A 22670-nucleotide genomic window follows, 5' to 3' on the forward strand; every position below is an offset into this window, starting at 1 on the left:
AGATGTTTTGAAAAGTGTGAGGTGTGAAAAGTATTTTAAGCTGTGAGTAAGCATTTAAGAGTTATACCTAACCAAGGTCTTTATACGTATTTCCTATCCTTAGGAGGGTAAAATTATCCTTACTATTGAGAAGTAAGTAGTCTTATCCTTTGGATGTAAAGGGACATCGTGGGGTCGTCGATTGGTCATTGAAGGCAACATTTGTAAGGATACAACGAAGGGTCATCGAGGGACAAAGTCATATATTCGAAGGCAACGTTCGAGGGACTATGATTTATCTTGTAGGGACATTGACCTTTTGATCGAAGGGACTATGACTTATCTGTTTAGGGATGATGATGATTTAATCGAAAGGGTCTTTGCTAAGGGTATCCCCATATTCACGGGACATGACCGTAATATCGTAAGGCAACAAAGAGAGGGTTACCCTAGAGGTGCAAGTATGAAAAGAGGAGCAAGCATTTAAGAGTTATACCTAACCAAGGTCTTTATAGGTATTTCCTATCCTTATGAGGGTAAAACTGTCCTTACTATTGAGAAGTAAGTAGTCTTATCCTTTGGATGTAAAGGGACATTGTGGGGTCGTCGATTGGTCATTGAAGGCAATATTTGTAAGGATACAACGAAGGGTCATCGAGGGACAAAGTCATATATTCGAAGGCAACGTTCGAGGGACTATGATTTATCTTGTAGGGACATTGACCTTTTGATCGAAGGGACTATGACTTATCTGTTTAGGGATGATGATGATTTAATCGAAAAGGTCTTTACTAAGGGTATCCCCACATTCACGGGACATGACCATAATATCGTAAGGCAACAAAGAGAGGGTTACCCTAGAGGTGCAAGTGTGGTCATTGAAGGCAACATTTGTAAGGATACAACGAAGGGTCATCGAGGGACAAAGTCATATATTTGAAGGCAACGTTCGAGGGACTATGATTTATCTTGTAGGGACATTGACCTTTTGATCGAAGGGACTATGACTTATCTGTTTAGGGATGATGATGATTTAATCGAAAGGGTCTTTGCTAAGGGTATCCCCACATTCACGGGACATGACCGTAATATCGTAAGGAGAGTAAAACTGTACCCTAGAGGTGCTAATTTATCTAGGTTCTGGGGGCTCGAACCCAGGACCTCTACGTTGCAGTGAGGGGGGAGCTTCCAACGAGCCATGTTGGTTCATTCGTTATTTATTCGCCTTCATTAAAATATATATTAATTCTACATGGATTTTTCCATTTTGACACAACACCACCATGCATGTTACAGCTTTCTCTCTTACGGCAAGCTACTTTATTTTTTCTCATGCTGTTTCTTTCATGTGAATACAACAAACCTGTAACTTCATCTTATATCAAACCACACACATAAAATAATATCATATATAATCATCATGCAATAATAAAAATAGCCATGCACAAATCAAAAAGCTTATATTATTTTACTCATGTATTAGTTCTCTTTATTGCAAGTGATAATGATAAAACACCTTACACATACATGTTAAAGACAACCAAGGATTTATATTATCACCATTATATCATTATCATCATTATTATGTAATAACAGCATGTGAAATAAACATAATCATGCTAGAAACAACACTCATATAATAATAATTAGATAAATTAATTATTAAACCAATATTAAACCAATACTATTCATGCCTGAATTAAGGAGTATTGCAAGGTAATCATGCTGGATGCAAATTCCATAATGAACACTTACTGGGGATTTGAGTGCTTTATGGTTGCTTCTCTTTTCCCTGCCCGTGAATCTTCTTGCTTCTGTCTTGCCTTGTGTATCTTCTTCTGCTATATCTCTCCTCTTTTTCGTCCTCCTCCTCTCGCTGCAACCATATGAAGTATTTATAATGGTGTGGATTAGGGTTTAACCTTGCTAAATATTTGGATCCCTTCCTATACTTTAAGGTTTAACCTTGCTAAATATTTGGATCCCTTTCTATACTTTAGGAGAGTTAGGGTTTAACCTTGCTAAATATTTATTAAATACAAATATTATTATAAATAATGAATAATTTAAATGACTTTTAACAAATAAAAATTAATTTAAATTTTAGTTACATAATTGAATTAAAATTTAAACCTATTTCTATTTTTACTTTCATCATTTAAAAAAATCAAAATTATTCTTACTTATATCAACCAAAATTATTTTATAATTTATGGGTTTTTAAAAAATGTTACTCTTATAAATAAATTTTATTAAGTAAAAAAGGTGAATTACTAAATAAATACTATTTATAAATAATGAATAAATGGAACATGAGTCACTAAATTATAAAAAATAGTTATTATAATTTAATGAGCTTTAACAAATAAAATTAATTTAAAATTTTAATTATACAATTAAAATTCAAATCTATTTTTATTTATCATTAAATTAAAACTATTTTATTTATATATAAAAAATTTATTTATATCATACAGATAATCAAAATTATTATTATTTTTTATATCCGTATCACATAATAAATAAATTAAAATTTATAATTTATATGAGAATGTATACTAATGAATGAATGCAAATGTGAAATGAATGTCATGCATGAATCAATTTATCATAAAAATTAACAGGAAAATTTTGGGGTATGACACTCATCTACCTCGCCTATTTCCAATTAAGGATCAACGAGTGCTCATCTACCTCGCCTATTTCCAATTAAGGATCAACGAGTCCTCATCTACCTCGCCTATTTCCAATTAAGGATCAACGAGTCCTCATCTACCTCGCCTATTTCCAATTAAGGATCAACGAGTGCTCATCTACCTCGCCTATTTCCAATTAAGGATCAACGAGTGCTACATGTGAACCCACAATTTCACCGCTTCCACTATGAAGCCGACCATGCATGCCATGAATGAATGTACAAATACCAATACATATGCAATTAAGATCATCTCTACCATCTTAACATTCCACATATCACCATAATTCAACTCTATGAATTATCCACCAATGGTACATATACACATTCATAACAAATACACCATTCACATAATATGCAATTAAGATCATCTCTACCATCTTAATTATTTTACATATAACCATAATTCAACTCTATGAATTATCCACCAATAGTAATATACACATTCATAACAAATACACCATTCACATAATATGCAATTAACCAATTCATGTTACCACATGAATAATATCAACAAATAACAACAACTCATCAACATCTTAACATCATCAACATAACAACATAATTATCACACAATCATATTACAACAATGCAACGGTCCATCAACTAAACGTATAAACCAATATATTTATCAATACAATAGGCATGTGAATATTTTTTAAACATATTAACAATCACTACCATGTTTTAGGTATGAGCATTAGCTTTCTAACGCTTCAAACTCCACCAAAATCGGACTTACGAAATAAAAGTTATGATCAAAATCGTGCGCGAAGGCATTACTAAAAAGTTGTTGTTTATTAAATATTCCAACATAATTTTCATCTTCTCCAACCCCCCAAAACGTCCATGAAATAATCTCCAAAATTATTTTATTCCTGAAACAAAGTTATAGCCCTCTGTTTCAGCTATCCAACGCTTCAAACGGCACTCGATTTGGACTTACGGATCAAAAGTTATGACCAAAATGATTTCGACGATAAAACCTAAAAACAGGTCGCGAGTGTGACTAACAACATGCAGAATTTTCCGCGGTTTTCATCGTTGGAGGACTTCCGGACCTCCGATTTCAATTCCATAAAAAGTCAAACGTTCAGAAAATTATAACTCACACAATACTCCAAATATATAACGTTAATTTGCAGTTTTAACACAATCAATCACCACAATCAAGCATAATCATCAAAACCTAACAATCCTAAAATCATGCAAATTAGGGATTTTGACCTAAACATACATCTACCCATTGACCCGATCATACTAACCCATAATAATAAGGATTCCCCCCTTACCTCTTCAATTTTCTGGAAACTCTAGCTCCTCTCTTGTTCTTCCCTTCTTCTCCTCACTTTTCCTCTTCTCTTTCTCTATTGCCTCAAATGATCAAATGAATCCTAATTCTCACTCTCCTCCCCTTTATTTATAGTATTCTATTTGGGCTCAATTCATGATACTCCTCATTTAATTAATAGGCCCAATAAGACCTAATATTTAAATATCTCTATTTAATTCCAATAAATTAAACCAACTCAATATACCCACCAAGTTAATTAATTCCCTTATTCATTATATCTCATATCAACTAAATTATTAATTAACACACCAAATTAATTAATATAATCGATTATTATACTACTTAACAACCAATTAATTAATTAACACTCCAATTAAATAAAATAAAATGTCCTAATAATAATATAAGAATTAATTACTAAAATTGGGTTGTTACAATGGCATAGGATCTGGGGTAAGGGATAAACATTCGTAAAGGTTGTCATCGATGTAGGGTTTCTTAAAGTCATCATCTTCCATTATGAGAGTTGATAGTAACTTAATTGCTTTTATAATTTCTTCTTGTTCTAATTCTCTAACACATTCATCAATGATATCTAAGGCATAACACGTGTCTCCCATCACAGGTGCCATAAGAAATTTCAAAAGTATAAATTCTATTTTCTCGTCACCTACCTCAAAGGTCAACTTTCCTCTCTTAACATCTATTATGGCTCCTGCAGTTGATAAGAATGGTCTACCTAGAAGGATCGGTATATCATTGTCCTATTTGATGTCCATGACAACAAAATCAGTAGGGATAAATAACTGACCTATCCTAACAGGGACATCTTCTAAGATGCCTATCGGATATTTAACAGATCTATCGGCTAACTGAAGTGACATCTTAGTGGGTTGTAATTCTCCTAAGTTTAACCTCTCACAAACCGCTAGAGGTATTAAGCTCACACTAGCTCCTAAGTCTAGAAAAGCTTTTTCAATGACGTGACTTCCCAAAAGACAAGGAATTGAGAAATTTCCAGGATCTTTATCTTTTTTGGCTAACTTATTCTCGAAAATGACATTACATTCCAAAGGCTTCGGATCATCTAGTCTACGTTTGTTGGTAAGGATGTCTTTGAGAAACTTTGCATAAGAAGGTATTTGGGTAATGGCTTCTGTGAAAGGGATTTCTACGTGAAGTTTCTCTATAACTTTAATAAATTTTTGATACTGGTTATTGATCTGGGTTTGTTTGAGTCTTTGCGGATATGGTATAAGCGGTTTATATTGTGGGGGCGGTACATAAGTTTTATCTTTAGGTTTTTCTCCTTTTCCTCGACCTTCCTGGTTTTCAGATTCCTCTGGTTCCTTTACTTCGTCCGTGGGTTTGGTATATTCCTTAGAATTTTCGGGTTCACTCAATCTTGGGTTTGGTGGCTCATCATAAGCGTTCCCACTTTGTAGGGTAATGGCGTTGGGTTGTCCTCTCGGATTTTGTTGAGGTTGTCCAGGGAACTGTCCTCCAGGTGTAGTCTGAGGGGCTTGGTTTAAAGCTACCTGAGAGATCCGGGTTTCAAGCATCTTGGTATGAGTAACTATTTGGTCAACCTTGGTTCCTAACTGAGTAATCAATTCGTTAACATAAATGTTCTGGTTCATGAACTCCTTGTTTTGTTGGGTTTGAGCAGTGATAAAATTTTCCATAATTTTCTCAAGGCTCGGCTTTGGTGGCACAGGTTGCATAGGTTGATTTGATCTAGGGGCTTGATAACTAGGTTGTCTCGGAGGTGCATTATTTTGAATAGGGTTATTGTTTTTATAGGAGAAGTTCGGGTGATTCCTCCATCCAGGGTTATAGGTATTCGAATATGGGTTCCCTTGGGTGTAGTTCACTTGCTCAGAGTGGGTTTCGTTTAATAGACTGCATTCTACAGATTGGTGTCCTTTGGTTAGAATAACATAATGCACAAGAACTAAAACTTTATAGCAATGTAAAACATGTAACAATCCACAACAATATTATCTTGAATGAATCACCCTATCTCTCCTCTTCGAATAAGGATTGAAGAAATTTCGCGTTTGCAACCGCGGGAATAATCTCACTCTCCAACAAACAATGAAGAAATCAATTCAATTCATACAATGTCTAACAATTATAAATGAAAATACGGAAGCGCGAAGATCACTAAGGACTTTTCCGGTTGTAGCTTGGTTAGGTTTACAAACAAGGGTCATTTTTAAGGCCATTGAAAACGAAATTGTCGATGCAAAAGAGACATTCACTGTACACTATTCACACATCTCAACTTCGTTCCCTTTGTTTCTCATTTGAAACCATCACAACTCTTATTTCACAACTCAATTTTTGTTTTTCACTATTTTTCTTCCAAGCAAGCATTCATTTTCATTTTCTCTATTTTTTTCTTTTCACATCGTATTCACAAAACAGATGTTTCTCTTTTCTAATTTTTTTATTTTTTTCAATGCTTGCTCGGTTTTTCAAGAGTTATGGCACTTACCGATTCTCTTTTTCGTTCTCCCCAACTTATTTCTTACTCACCCTAAGTGAATGCTCTTGACTTTTTACGGCAAAAGAACAATTATCAAAAAATTTCGGGTTTCAAGAAAAAAGATTTTTGACATCTCGCTTTATTTCAAGCTGAGATTCAACTGTTTAAGCTCAAAGGGGTTAACGAATACTCTCTCAGCTCACGGGTAAGTTGTATTTGGAACTGGTTGTGCTCATAAGAAAACAAGTGCCTTGATCATTTCTAATTGCTTCCACAAATTCACAATAATAAAAGACCAAGCATGAATCAAATGAATCAACAAAGTTTATTAGAATCCAGCATTTAAGTGTACAATGGAGGTTTCCTCACAATTTGTGGTTTTAAGTCCTAGATGAAACATTCGTTCAATTATGTTGCAAAAAGAATAATATTCAATTACAAAAAGAGTAAAGTTCTTAATGCATTCTAAAATTCTAACTGGAGGTAACCATGTACCTTAGCATTATTCACTTGTTTATTTTTATCATTGCCATCCAAGCTCGGATGCACCTTCATTGGATACTTCTTTGAGGAGCAACCAATCTAGAAGGTTTGACACTCATCAACCAAAAATTTATTAAAACAAAAGAAATTTAAACCAAACACACAAATTAAAAACATAAACAATAACTATTACTTAAAAAATTTAAAAATGTGCGTGGGGGACAAAACACCCCAAAAGTACATAACCAATACCAAAATACAACAAATCTAAAAATACAATAAAATAAAATAAACTTAGCCCTCAAAGGACTCAAAACCCTCATCACTACCGGCTTCAGAATCGGTAGCATCATCACTATCATCATCATCATCACCATCATCCTCAGCACCACCAGAAGCACCAGTACCAGAAGCACCGGCACCCGCCCCCTCTCCGATCACAGGCCTATCCACAGGTCAGCTAGCGTGCTGCAGAAACTGCTCACGTGTCATCATTGAATGCTCACCGGAGGGGTCACGGACCTGCAACTGTAACAGCTGCATAGAATCGTGAATATCTACCATGGCGCGCTGAGTTGCCGCCATCCAATCCCAATTATAGTTGCAGACAGCCTGCTGGAAAGGATCGGATCCATGAGTATAAACACCAGGACCATCAGTAGTCCCGGTATTACCAGCAGCTGTACTGGCTCTGAAATTCTTCGGTTTGCAATACTTGGCCACATATCTGTCATCGATAGCTGGTGGGATCCTCACTTGACTCCGGGAGGGTAGCTTCACCCTCGAATGTTGGCATAAAGCCATGATGAGACACGGGAAAGCAAGGGGACAGTTAACTCGTGCCCCCGACTTTAGCCCGCTCTCAATCACGGACTTCAACTCTAAAGCAATTATCCTCGCCACATCAATCTGGATATTCGTGAGAATGCAGTGAACCAAGTATGCCACTGGGATCGGCACGGTTGAGGTGTGAGACTTGGGTTTTATATTTTTCAGAACCAAGATAAGGATCAGCTGAGCCATGGGAATCATGTCTTCCCTATGGTATCTCATCGGAACCCTAGATGGGTTCAATTCAACTGATTTCCCTTCAAATAGCAGGGTAGCAGAAATTGAATCGGTATCTTTGTGTAGCCTCAAATCCCGATGGTAAGTGTCCCTCTCATTCGCTCCCAGATGGAGCGGTTCACCCAACACCCGGTTGATTGTATCCCGATCGAACGCAACCGTACGGCCGGACACTCTAGTCGTCCATGTGAATGGCTCGTCGTCGTTAGGCAGTGCGTTCGCGTAGAACTCACGCACTGTCTCGATGTCATAATGCTCAAGGGGAGATGTCAACCGGTCCCACTTCTTGCTATGAAGCAACTCGGCAAATGTACGGTAGATGCCTTCGGGGTTGATTATAAATCTCTTTTCTGGCAAAAAAATTCTCTTTTCTAAAGCCACATAGCGAGCGGCCTGCTTTGCCCTGACAAATTTGTCGGTGTCGAACTGTATGGGCACGGTACGGGAAGTGCTCCCGACCTTTCTCTTTTTTGAAATGCTGGACTTGGATGCCATCTGCAAAGACATAGAGAAGAAACAACACAAACACCAAACAGATTAGAAAGCAAAACAGAAAATCCAAGTACTGTCATGGTCGCTGCTGCTTCGCCTAGCGAAGACCTAGCGAAGCTTCGCTACAGGTTCGCTTAGCGAAGTGGCAGCGAATGCTCGCCACTGATTCGCCTAGCGAGACGCTAGCGAATGTCACGGGTTTTTGGGTTCTGCATTGTTAACACTTAAATTTCAGAAAACCCTAAATCTAACGGTATCCAATTCAGAAACAAAATGATTTATCATGCAAAGAATCGTTCTAAGATACATGCAATTCTAAACCCACATGCAAAACCTAATAATACCCACTCTCCCAACTTCACCCTAAATGTCTCATATTCAGAAATTTCAAGAAAATTGGAAACATAAAGTAATGAAGAAAGGGAAAACCTGATTTGAGAGAGTGATTGAGTTTGAAATGCACGGTTAGGTTTGCAATGCAATGTTAGGGTTTGAGTGAGAATGAATGTGAGAGTGATTGTGAGTTCTGGTCAGACTACAGCACTTAAAAGAAATGGTTTTTGGGCCCAAAAGAGTGGCCTGCTGAGAATTAAATGAGGTCTGCCACGCAGCGCTCGCTACTGCTTCGCCTAGCGAGCAGCTAGCGAATCAGCTCGCTACTGCCTTCGCCTAGCGAGCATGACAACATTTTGATTTTTCAAAACAACATTCCAAGCACATATCAACAAGGTTTATCAATTGGAACTCCAATACCACACAACAGAAAGCTTTTAAATACTTACAATGTTGGGGTGCCTCCCAACAAGCGCTTGTTTAACGTCGGATAAGCTCGACGGTTCGATGCTCACAGAGGAGCATCCAAGGAAATAGCACATCTCCCACGATCCACATGACTGCCGAGATAAACCTTCAAACGTTGGCCATTAACCTTCCAACTCTCTTTCTTTTCCATGTCCTCAATGACAATAGCTCCATATTCCTTGACTTCTTTGACCCGAAATGGCCCGGACCATTTTGATTTCAATTTTCCGGGGAATAGCTTCAACCTGGAATTGAACAATAGGACCAACTGCCCGGGCACAAATTCCTTCTTTCGAAACTTTTTGTCATGATATTTTTTTTACCTTTTCTTTATACAACCAACTCGGGATGCGGCATTGCGCATCTCTTCTAACTCAAGCAGTTGCACTTTCCTTTTCTCACCGGCCAAATCCTTATCAAAGTTTAAAAATTTCAGAGCCCACAAGGCTTTGTGCTCCAATTCGACCAGCAAATGGCAAGTTTTACCAAACACCAATTGAAAAGGAGTTAGCCCAATTGGAGCTTTAAAAGCGGTACGGTATGCCCATAACGCTTCATCCAATTTTTGTGACCACTCTTTTTTCGAATTATACACGGTTTTTTCAAGAATTCTCTTAATCTCACGATTAGAGACTTCGGCTTGACCATTAGCTTGTGGGTGATATGGAGTCGTCACTCTATGTGATACACCGTAATGTTTTAAAATGTTTTCTAATGGTGCATTACAAAAGTGTGACCCTCCGCCACTAATCAACACTCGTGGGGTTCCGAAACGGGAAAATATATTTTTCTTCAAAAAATTTATTACCGTTTTCGCATCCGTCCGAGGTGAGGTAATCGCCTCAACCCACTTAGAAACGTAATCAACAGCCACAAGCATATACTCGTTACCATAAGAGGGTGGGAATGGTCCTACAAAATCGATACCCCAACAATCAAATACTTCAACCTCTTGGATGTTTTGGAGAGGCATCTCGTCTCTCTTACCAATCCCACCGCTTCTTTGGCAACTATCACAACCTTGCGCATGGGCATGTGCGTCTTTGAAAATAGTGGGCCAATAAAATCCTGACTGAAGGACTTTAGTGGTCGTTCTTACCCCATTATAGTGTCCGCCGTAAGGCGAGTTGTGATAATGCCAAAGGATGCTCTGCGCCTCATCGTCGATAACACACCTTCTCAAAAGGTTGTCACCACCCAACTTAAGCAAATATGGGTCCTCCCATACGTAGTACTTGGCATCCGAGAGAAATTTCCTCTTTTGGTTCGAAGTTAGGTCGGGAGGCACCAAACCACTAGCCTTATGGTTCGCAAATTCTGCAAACCACGGCCTAACTTGAATTTTGAAAAGTTTTTCATCAGGAAACTCTTCCCGGATTTCCTTCTCTGAAGCAGTAACCTCCACATTAACTAAGCGAGATAAATGATCCGCCACCAAATTTTCCGATCCTTTCTTGTCTTTGATTTCAACATCAAAATCTTGCAACTAGAGGATCCAACGGATGAGCCTTTGCTTCGAGTCCGGTTTGGTGAGCAAATATTTAATCGCCGAGTGATCGGTATACACTACGACTTTGGACCCTATAAGATAAGACCTAAACTTTTCAAGCGCATACACTATCGCAAGTAATTCTTTTTCAGTGGTGGCATAGTTAATTTGAGCCTCATTAAGAACTTTACTTACGTAATGTATCGCATGAAAATTTTTCTCTTTTCTTTGGCCTAATACCGCTCCGATTGCATAGTCGCTCGCATCACACATGAGCTCAAAATTTAAATTCCAATTTGGAGAGACTGTAATTGGAGCGGTAACCAATTTTTCCTTTAAAATCTCAAAAGCTTGCAAACATTCATCAGTTAAAAGAAATACCTGATCCTTAGCTAGCAAATTACTCAAAGGCTTAGCTACCTTTGAGAAGTCTTTGATAAAGCGCCGATAGAAACCGGCATGCCCCAAAAAGCTTCGGATTCCCTTCACATTCCCCGGAGGAGGTAACTTTTCAATCACTTCAACTTCAGCACGATCAACTTCAAGCCCTCTTGAAGAGACTTTATGGCCAAGCACAATCCCCTCGGTCACCATGAAGTGACACTTCTCCCAATTAAGCACAAGATTTGTCTTCACACATCTTTCAAGAACCGTTTCCAAGTTTGCCAAGCATAGACTAAAGGAACCACTAAATACTGAGAAGTCATCCATAAAGACTTCCATTGTCTTCTCGATAAGGTCGGCAAAAATAACTTGCACACATCTTTGGAAAGTCGTCGGTGCATTGCACAACCCAAAGGGCATTTTACGGTATGCGAAAATTCCAAAGGGACATGTGAAAGCCGTCTTTTCATGATCGGTCGGGTCAACCGCAATTTGGTTATACTCGGAATAGCCATCTAAGAAACAATAGTATTGTTGCCCCGAGAGTCTTTCTAGCATTTGATCCATGAACGGGAGTGGAAAGTGGTCTTTTCGAGTTGCGGTATTCAACCGCCTATAATCAATGCACATACACCACCCCGTTGCAACTTTGGTCGGGATCAATTCATCCTTTTCATTTCGAATCACGGTAATGCCACCTTTCTTCGGAACCACATGCACAGGACTAACCCATGGGCTATCCGAAATCGGGTAGATCATTCCCACATCCAACAACTTAACAACTTCCTTTCTAACAACTTCCTTCATAGTAGGATTTAAGCGGCGTTGTGGTTGAGCTACCGGCTTAAAATCCTCTTCCATTAAGATCTTGTGCATGCAATAGGAAGGACTAATTCCCTTGAGATCGGAAAGAGTCCAACCCATGGCTTCTTGATTCTTTTTCAACACATCGATCAAACGGGCTTCTTCATTCTTTGTCAAAAGATTGCTTATGATAACCGGCTTTGCTTCGGTCTCGTCGAGGAATGCATACTTCAAAGTAGAAGGTAACATTTTCAATTCAATAGGCGATTTTTCTTCATTAACCTCCTTCTTCAAGTCTTCCTCCTCAACTTCCCATGGTTGTAGTTCGTTTAAACTATCAAGTTCCCTTAAGCATTCATCAAGAGCTTGCTCTTCTTCAACAGTGAAAACTTCAAAGGAGTCATCAAGAGCTAACTCCATAGGAGATATCTCATGAATATGCTTAGAAACTTCAAAGGTTGCCTCTTCAATCGCATCAATGTGAAAACTATCACGTCTATCATTTGAATGCTTCATGGCTTTGAATATATCAAATGTAACTTCTTCATTTTGGACCCTTACCTTCATCAAACCGTCGTCAACGTCTATCATCATGCGTGCGGTTTTCATGAACGGTCGGCCAAGAATGAGCGGAGCATCGTCGTCCTCTTCCATATCAATCACAATGAAATCGATCGGGAAAAAGAATTTGTCGACTTTAACCAAAACATCTTGGGCTACGCCATGAGGATGGGTACTCGACTTATCGGCCAATTGCAAAGTCATCCAGATGGACTTAATTTCAATGTTGCCAAGCCTCTTCACAATAGACAATGGTATAAGATTAATGCTTGACCCCAAATCAATTAGCCCCTTTCCGACATAGACATCACCAATTTTAACCGGCAAAGTAACTCGGCCCGGGTCAACCTCTTTTTTTGGAAGCGTCCGTTGGATGATTGCACTACAACTAGCATCGAGGACAATCGTCTCCGGTTCCGTGTACCTCCGCTTTTTTGTAAGTATGTCTTTCATGAATTTTGCATACTTAGGCATTTTCTCCAATGCTTCGGCAAACGGAATGTTCACTTGCAGTTGTTTGAAAATATCCATGAACCGGGCGTAATGCCGTTCATTCTCCCTCTTAGATGGAGCATGTGGATACGGAAGGTTTTGGATTGGAGTAGCGCTCACTACCTCCTTTCCTTTAGCAACTCTAGAACTCCTCGCTCTTTTCTTTTTCACTCCCTCCACCATCACTTCATCATTCTTATTCTTTTCGACTTCCACACTTCCTTTATTTTCAACTTCACCATTTTTTTCGTCCTTTTCAACTTCTTCCTCACTCCACTCCCTAACTTCACCATCAATACTATCCTCTATTATTTTCTCCTCATCATTTTTTTCTTCCTCTCTTTTTTCACTCTCATCTCTTTTTTTATTCTCACTAATCAACTCCCTTCCACTTCTCGTCGTTATCGCTTTACAATGCTCTTTAGGATTCGTTTGCGTGTTCGCCGAGAAAGATGGATCGGGTTGTTGTTCCGCTAGTTATTTAGCAAGTTGTCCGACTTGAGTCTCGAGATTTTTTATTGCCGCATCATTGCTCTTTTGATTAGCCATCGACATTTGCATAAATTGTGTCAATGTCTCTTCCAACTTTGAAGTCACGACCGGCGGTTGTTGAGGTTGGTAAGGATTTTAGGGAGGGTTTTGACGGCTAGAAGAACTACCCCCATAACCTTGGTTATGGTAGTAGTTACCCCTTGGTTGGAACCCTTGATTCCCTTGAAAGTGTTATTGTTGATTTGGAGGATGTGGTTGATACGGTTGTTGTGGTTGTTGCCTCGGTTGGTAGTCTCGTTGGTTTGCCATGTAATTCACTTCTTCGAACCTGGGAGGTGGACAAAATCCGGTGTCATGCTCACCTTTGCAAAGCTCGCAACAAGCTATTTGTTTAGCTTTTGAAGGTTCTCTCAACTCTTTTATTTATTGAGTTAAGAGTTCCACTTGTTGTGAAATGAGTTTGTTTTGGGCAAGAATAGCATCGTTCGTCCCAAGTTCAAGCACTCCCGGTTTCTTCAAAGAGTTGCCTCTACTTTGACTTTGGAGGTCATTTAGAGCCATTCTGTTAATGATATCTGTAGCTTCTTCGGCGCTTTTAGACAACAAAGAACCACCCGAGGTAGCATCCAACAAAGTTTTGCAATTTGGTTGAAGGCCATTCTTGAAAATGTGGATTTGAGTCAATTCGTCAAAACCATGTCCTTTACACTTCCGAAGCATGGATTTGAATCTTTCCCACGCCTCATTCAATGATTCGTTGGTCCCTTGTGAAAACACGGAGATTGTCGTTTTGGATTCCATGAAACGGTTGTGGTAGAAAAATCTTTCAATGAACTTCTCTTCCAACACGTTCCAATCCGTCATGACTGCAGGTGTTTGATCCAAGTACCAATCTTTTGCTTTGCCGAGCAAAGCGTGGGGAAATAATCTTTTGAACAACGGTAGCTCTTGAGCTTGATCAACTCCGGCCGCCAATGCTATCTCATAAAATTTGGTGAGAAAAGCAAAGGGGTCTTCATGGTCCATTCCGGTGAATGGACTTCCATATAGTAGGTTAAGAGTTCCCGTTTTCATCTCGGCTTGCCTTGCCGTGTGGTTGGCAAACTGAGCAGTATTCCTTGGACTGTTGACGCAAGGTGTGGACATGGGCGGTGGTTGTGGTGGTTGATCCATGATAGGTATGAAAGGTGGTGGATGTGTTGTAGAAGAACTGTCTCCTTGTTCTTGTCATTGTCTAGCTTGTTGCCTCCTTTGTCTCGTTCTGCTATTCAGTCTCCTAGCGGTTCTTTCGATCTCAGGATCAAAAAGAAGTTCGTCCTCAGGAACCTGCCCTCGCATAAAATGGAAGCTGCACACTAAACCAAACAAATTACAAGCACAAGTCAAAAATTCAAAAGTTAAAAATTAAGCAACTATTGCGATGCTCGCAATATCAATTCACAATCCCCGGCAACGACGCCATTTTGTTGAATGTAGTTTAAGTGTCGGGTTTTTGTTATCGTCTCCACAGGGATTATGAGATATCACCGTCGTTCGACAGTTGTTTTAATTCTTAACTCGTAGTAACAAGGAGGTTTTTGGTTTTAGTCACAGTAGCTTGCATAAAAGTGTAAGAAAATGCGGTAAAAGTTTTGGTTTTTCTATTTGAGAAAGATTGTCAAAGTTAGGGTTCGACGATCACTTTGCATGTATATGTTCGATCAACAAACTCATAAACTCCTTTAGATGATAAATTATTTCACAAAGTCCTCCCAATGTGTTTATCTCTAAACACATTGTGGGTTTTCCCATTTTGATCCATTGTTTATCTCTAACACAATCTATCAAAATGACAACTTTTTGGTTCAACTTTATGGTGAACAAAATCATTCATTACTATCTCTAGCTAACAAACAAGATTGGATGAAAACCTAGGTAAACAGTTGGTAAACATCTCTCGATCATAAACCAACACAAAGAGTTATCGATAAAACAAATTTTCACCATATATTCATCATTAAAGAGTTTACAAATGAAAATCATCCCATATACACACAAAGCTTATGATCATCTACATCTAACCTTGACAAAATGAAGGACTTAGCTACTCATTTTCATGGTAGCTTGGTCAATAAGTTTCGGAAGAAGGTTGATCAACATCCGAGTCGAAGAATCGAGATTGGATGGGAATCCACCTTCTTTTTGTAAAATATTGCTAAGAGAAGATCAAAGATGAAAAATGGGTTTCTAGGTTACAAAATATCTCTAGAACAATGTTGGAAAATATCTAAAAAATGTTAAGTGTCTCTCTCCAAAAAGTAGCCCTTACTACTTATAGTACTAAGGTCTGAGTTGTCATGCTCGGTAGGCGAGCAGAATGGTTCGCCTAGCGAGCCCCAAAATAGGCCACCTGAGGTGCCTGTGCCCAGAAAATATCTAAGTCCAGATTTCACATGTTCGCTAGGCGAAGCCCACGCTTCCACCTTCGCTCCAGTGAGTTTAGGTAGTTTTGCTACTGGAATTGCTCGCTGGGAGCTCGCTAGTGGCTCGCCTAGCGAGCAAGTGCTGGCTGTGCTTTTGCCCAAGTCTGGGAGTGTTCGCTACCTCCTTCGCTGGGTGCTCGCCTAGCGAGTTTGCTGACTTTGCTACTGTAAAATTCTGGGGACGTTCGCTGGAAGCTCGCTGGGTGCTCGCCTAGCGAGCACTTCGCCACAGCACTCGCCTAGCGAGCATGCTGATGAATGCTTCCTTTTCTTGGTCTCTTTGCCAACTTTCTTGTGCCTTCATTTTCTATTATTTCATGCCTAATTCCTGCACAATAACGCACAAATTAAAGGTACCAAGATCGTTTAACATTGTATTGCAAATCATCAAAGGCAAAGGCGGTTTCAAACACTTTAACAACAAAAAGGAGTGAAAGATGCCCACATTTGATAGCTCAAATAAGCATTTTTGGGCATCTAACAGCAGACGCCAAATTTTTCCTCATGTAAACATGAGGAACATCAGGACATCCAAAGTGTCACATTAACCGTAGCCATCATTTTAACCATTCCAGTATACGCCGGACAGTCGCGATGATCTCTTGCTAGTTACCTAAGGTACACTAGATCCGGGTGTAAGATCTTTCACTCAAGCATAGAATACCCGAACAATCCCTTAAAAGTAAATCAGACAAAGAAACAATTCGAAAACATAAGTGATCTTATTTTTAAGGTAACCTCTCTTTTTAAGAGTCCCCAGCAGAGTCGCCAGTTCTGTGATACGGTGAACTGACTTTGTGTTTTTGCTTTGAAAAGCAATGTTGCGGATAACAAGAGTCGCCACCGACTTTTCTTTTATCCAATAAGGAAAGGTGGAAAAGAACAGGAAAGACCTTGATTAGATTTTGAGTTCGGGAGGTACATTATACAAAGGGAAGGTGACCGTAATATCGTAAGGCAACAAAGAGAGGGTTACCCTAGAGGTGCAAGTGTGGAAATGATTGGATTCGGATATATTATCTTGAATTAATTTATCTAGGTTCGAATTTATCTAGGTTCTGGGGGCTCGAACCCAGGACCTCTACGTTGCAGTGAGGGGGGAGCTACCAACGAGCCATGTTGGCTCATTCGTTATTAATTCGCCTTCATTAAAATATATATTAATTCTACATGGATTTTTCCATTTTGACACAACACCACCATGCATGTTACAGCTTTCTCTCTTACGGCAAGCTACTTTATTTTTTCTCATGTTGTTTCTTTCATGTGAATACAACAAACCTGTAACTTCATCTTATATCAAACCACACACATAAAATAAGATCATATATAATCATCATGCAATAATAAAAATAGCCATGCACAAATCAAAAAGCTTATATTATTTTACTCATGTATTAGTTCTCTTTACTGCAAGTGATAATGATAAAACACCTTACACATACATGTTAAAGACAACCAAGGATTTATATTATCACCATTATATCATTATCATCATTATTATGTAATAACAGCATGTGAAATAAACATAATCATGCTAGAAACAACACTCATATAATAATAATTAGATAAATTAATTATTAAACCAATATTATTCATGCCTGAATTAAGGAGTATTACAAGGTAATCATGCTGGATGCAAATTCCATAATGAACACTTACTGGGGATTTGAGTGCTTTATGGTTGCTTCTCTTTTCCCTGCCCGTGAATCTTCTTGCTTCTGTCTTGCCTTGTGTATCTTCTTCTGCTATATTTCTCCTCTTTTTCGTCCTCCTCCTCTCGCTGCAACCATATGAAGTATTTATAATGGTGTGGATTAGGGTTTAACCTTGCTAAATATTTGGATCCCTTCCTATACTTTAAGGTTTAACCTTGCTAAATATTTGGATCCCTTCCTATACTTTAGGAGAGTTAGGGTTTAACCTTGCTAAATATTTATTAAATACAAATATTATTATAAATAATGAATAATTTAAATGACTTTTAACAAATAAAAATTAATTTAAATTTTAGTTACATAATTGAATTAAAATTTAAACCTATTTCTATTTTTACTTTCATCATTTAAAAAAATCAAAATTATTCTTACTTATATCAACCAAAATTATTTTATAATTTATGGGTTTTTAAAAAATGTTACTCTTATAAATAAATTTTATTAAGTAAAAAAGGTGAATTACTAAATAAATACTATTTATAAATAATGAATAAATGGAACATGAGTCACTAAATTATAAAAAATAGTTATTATAATTTAATGAGCTTTAACAAATAAAATTAATTTAAAATTTTAATTATACAATTAAAATTCAAATCTATTTTTATTTATCATTAAATTAAAACTATTTTATTTATATATATAAAATTTATTTATATCATACAGATAATCAAAATTATTATTATTTTTTATATCCGTATCACATAATAAATAAATTAAAATTTACAATTTATATGAGAATGTATACTAATGAATGAATGCAAATGTGAAATGAATGTCATGCATGAATCAATTTATCATAAAAATTAACAGGAAAATTTTGGGGTATGACACTCATCTACCTCGCCTATTTCCAATTAAGGATCAACGAGTCCTCATCTACCTCGCCTATTTCCAATTAAGGATCAACGAGTCCTCATCTACCTCGCCTATTTCCAATTAAAGATCAACGAGTGCTCATCTACCTCGCCTATTTCCAATTAAGGATCAACGAGTGTTACATGTGAACCCACAATTTCACCGCTTCCACTATGAAGCCGACCATGCATGCCATGAATGAATGTACAAATACCAATACATATGCAATTAAGATCATCTCTACCATCTTAACATTCCACATATCATCATAATTCAACTCTATGAATTATCCACCAATGGTACATATACACATTCATAACAAATACACCATTCACATAATATGCAATTAAGATCATCTCTACCATCTTAATTATTTTACATATAACCATAATTCAACTCTATGAATTATCCACCAATAGTAATATACACATTCATAACAAATACACCATTCATATAATATGCAATTAACCAATTCATGTTACCACATGAATAATATCAACAAATAACAACAACTCATCAACATCTTAACATCATCAACATAACAACATAATTATCACACAATCATATTACAACAATGCAACGGTCCATCAACCAAACGTATAAACCAATATATTTATCAATATAATAGGCATATGAATATTTTTTAAACATATTAACAATCACTACCATGTTTTAGGTATGAGCATTAGCTTTCTAACGCTTCAAACTCCACCAAAATCGGACTTACGAAATAAAAGTTATGATCAAAATCGTGCGCGAAGGCATTACTAAAAAGTTGTTGTTTATTAAATTTTCCAACATAATTTTCATCTTCTCCAACCCCCAAAACATCCATGAAATAATCTCCAAAATTATTTTATTCCTAAAACAAAGTTATAGCCCTCTGTTTCAGCTATCCAACGCTTCAAACGGCACTCGATTTGAACTTACGGATCAAAAGTTATGACCAAAACGATTTCGACGATAAAACCTAAAAATAGGTCGCGAGTGTGACTAACAACATGCAGAATTTTCCGCGGTTTTCATCGTTGGAGGACTTCCGGACCTCCGATTTCAATTCCATAAAAAGTCAAACGTTCAGAAAATTATAACTCACACAATACTCCAAATATATAACGTTAATTTGCAGTTTTAACACAATCAATCACCACAATCAAGCATAATCATCAAAACCTAACAATCCTAAAATCATGCAAATTAGGGATTTTGACCTAAACATACATCTACCCATTGACCCGATCATACTAACCCATAATAATAAGGATTCCCCCCTTACCTCTTCAATTTTCTGGAAACCCTAGCTCCTCTCTTGTTCTTCCCTTCTTCTCCTCACTTTTCCTCTTCTCTTTCTCTATTGCCTCAAATGATCAAATGAATCCTAATTCTCACTCTCCTCCCCTTTACTTATAGTATTCTATTTGGGCTCAATTCATGATACTCCTCATTTAATTAATAGGCCCAATAAGACCTAATATTTAAATATCTCTATTTAATTCCAATAAATTAAACCAACTCAATATACCCACCAAGTTAATTAATTCCCTTATTCATTATATCTCATATCAACTAAATTATTAATTAACACACCAAATTAATTAATATAATCGATTATTATACTACTTAACAACCAATTAATTAATTAACACTCCAATTAAATAAAATAAAATGTCCTAATAATAATATAAGAATTAATTACTAAAATTGGGTTGTTACAATGGCATAGGATCTGGGGTAAGGGATAAACATTCGTAAAGGTTGTCATCGATGTAGGGTTTCTTAAAGTCATCATCTTCCATTATGAGAGTTGATGGTAACTTAATTGTTTTTATAATTTCTTCTTGTTCTAATTCTCTAACACATTCATCAATGATATCTAAGGCATAACACGCGTCTCCCATCACAGGTGCCATAAGAAATTTCAAAAGTATAACTTCTATTTTCTCGTCACCTACCTCAAAGGTCAACTTTCCTCTCTTAACATCTATTATGGCTCCTGCAGTTGATAAGAATGGTCTACCAAGAAGGATCGGTATATCATTGTCCTATTTGATGTCCATGACAACAAAATCAGTAGGGATAAATAACTGACCTATCCTAACAGGGACATCTTCTAAGATGCCTATCGGATATTTAACAGATCTATCGTCTAACTGAAGTGACATCTTAGTGGGTTGTAATTCTCCTAAGTTTAACCTCTCACAAATCGCTAGAGGTATTAAGCTCACACTAGCTCCTAAGTCTAGAAAAGCTTTTTCAATGACGTGACTTCCCAAAAGACAAGGAATTGAGAAATTTCCAGGATCTTTATCTTTTTTGGCTAACTTATTCTCGGAAATGACATTACATTCCAAAGGCTTCGGATCATCTAGTCTACGTTTGTTGGTAAGGATGTCTTTGAGAAACTTTGCATAAGAAGGTATTTGGGTAATGGCTTCTGTGAAAGGGATTTCTACGTGAAGTTTCTCTATAACTTTAATAAATTTTTGATACTGGTTATTGATCTGGGTTTGTTTGAGTCTTTGCGGATATGGTATAGGCGGTTTATAAGGCGGGGGCGGTACATAAGTTTTATCTTTAGGTTTTTCTCCTTTTCCTCGACCTTCCTGGTTTTCAGATTCCTCTGGTTCCTTTACTTCGTCTGTGGGTTTGGTATATTCCTTAGAATTTTCGGGTTCACTCAATCTTGGGTTTGGTGGCTCATCATAAGCGCTCCCACTTTGTAGGGTAATGGCGTTGGGTTGTCCTCTCGGATTTTGTTGAGGTTGTCCAGGGAACTGTCCTCCAGGTGTAGTCTGAGGGGCTTGGTTTAAAGCTACCTGAGAGATCCGGGTTTCAAGCATCTTGGTATGAGTAACTATTTGGTCAACCTTGGTTCCTAACTGAGTAATCAATTCGTTAACATAAATGTTCTGGTTCATGAACTCCTTGTTTTGTTGGGTTTGAGCAGTGATAAAATTTTCCATAATTTTCTCAAGGCTCGGCTTTGGTGGCACAGGTTGCATAGGTTGATTTGATCTAGGGGCTTGATAACTAGGTTGTCTCGGAGGTGCATTATTTTGAATAGGGTTATTGTTTTTATAGGAGAAGTTCGGGTGATTCCTCCATCCAGGGTTATAGGTATTCGAATATGGGTTCCCTTGGGTGTAGTTCACTTGCTCAGAGTGGGTTTCGTTTAATAGACTGCATTCTGCAGATTGGTGTCCTTTGGTTCCACATATCTCACAATCCGACGAAACTGCGGCTACAGTATTCGGGTTTATGCACATATGCTCGACCTTGAGGGATAATGCGTCCATTTTAGCTTGCATCATGTCTATAGAGCTTAGTTCATGCACTCCTCCTTGGGCTTCCTTCTTCTCAACCGTCGCTCGTTCGACTCCCCATGATTGATGGTTTTGAGCCATATCTTCGATGAGGGCACTAGCTTCAGGGTAAGGTTTTTTCATCAGCGCACCGCCTGCGGCAGCGTCGATGGTCATCTTAGTGTTGTAATGAAGTCAATTATAGAAGGTTTGAATGATTAACCAATTTTCTAAGCCATGATGTGGGCATGCTCGTAACAACTCTTTATATCTCTCCCAAGCTTCGAACAACGATTCTCCTTGGTTCTAGGTAAATCTAGTTATATGGTTTCGAAGAATGGTGGTCTTACTTGGGGGAAAGTATCTAGCAAGGAATACTCTTTTAAGGTTATCCCAAGTCGTAATGGAATTGGGTGGAAGGGAATCTAACCATGATAGGGCTTTATCTCTGAGGGAAAAAGGGAATAATCTTAACCGTATTGCCTCAGGAGAAGCTCCATTGGTTTTAAAAGTGTCTGCTAGTTGAAGAAATATTTTTAAATGTTGGTTCGGGTTCTCAGTAGCGAGACCTGCGAATTGTCTCTGTTGCACTAGTTGCAACAGGGATGGTTTAAGTTCAAAATTATTAGCTGGGATGGTAGGGTTTACTATACTAGAACTAGGTTCTTCGTTGGATGGTTGGGCGAAGTCCTTAAGAGGTCTTTGGTTTTGATCTTCGGCCATAGCTCTCCTAACTCTATGAAAGAATAAACATGCGCGAGCGTAACATTCGGGTTCCGCCAGAGGGTATATTAAGCTTAAACTT

General features: G+C 37.8%; 1 non-coding gene across 1 annotated transcript; it reads left to right on the forward strand.

Annotated features, from left to right (window-relative positions):
- Window positions 1–22097: 22097 nt before the first annotated feature.
- LOC127133076 (small nucleolar RNA R71) lies at window positions 22098–22204 on the forward strand. The gene has a single exon (XR_007807071.1). It is a non-coding gene; the product is annotated as a small nucleolar RNA R71 (small nucleolar RNA).
- The last annotated feature ends 466 nt before the right edge of the window (window positions 22205–22670 follow it).

Source organism: Lathyrus oleraceus, chromosome 3 (assembly GCF_024323335.1).
Source record: "Lathyrus oleraceus cultivar Zhongwan6 chromosome 3, CAAS_Psat_ZW6_1.0, whole genome shotgun sequence".
Taxonomy (NCBI): domain Eukaryota; kingdom Viridiplantae; phylum Streptophyta; class Magnoliopsida; order Fabales; family Fabaceae; genus Lathyrus; species Lathyrus oleraceus.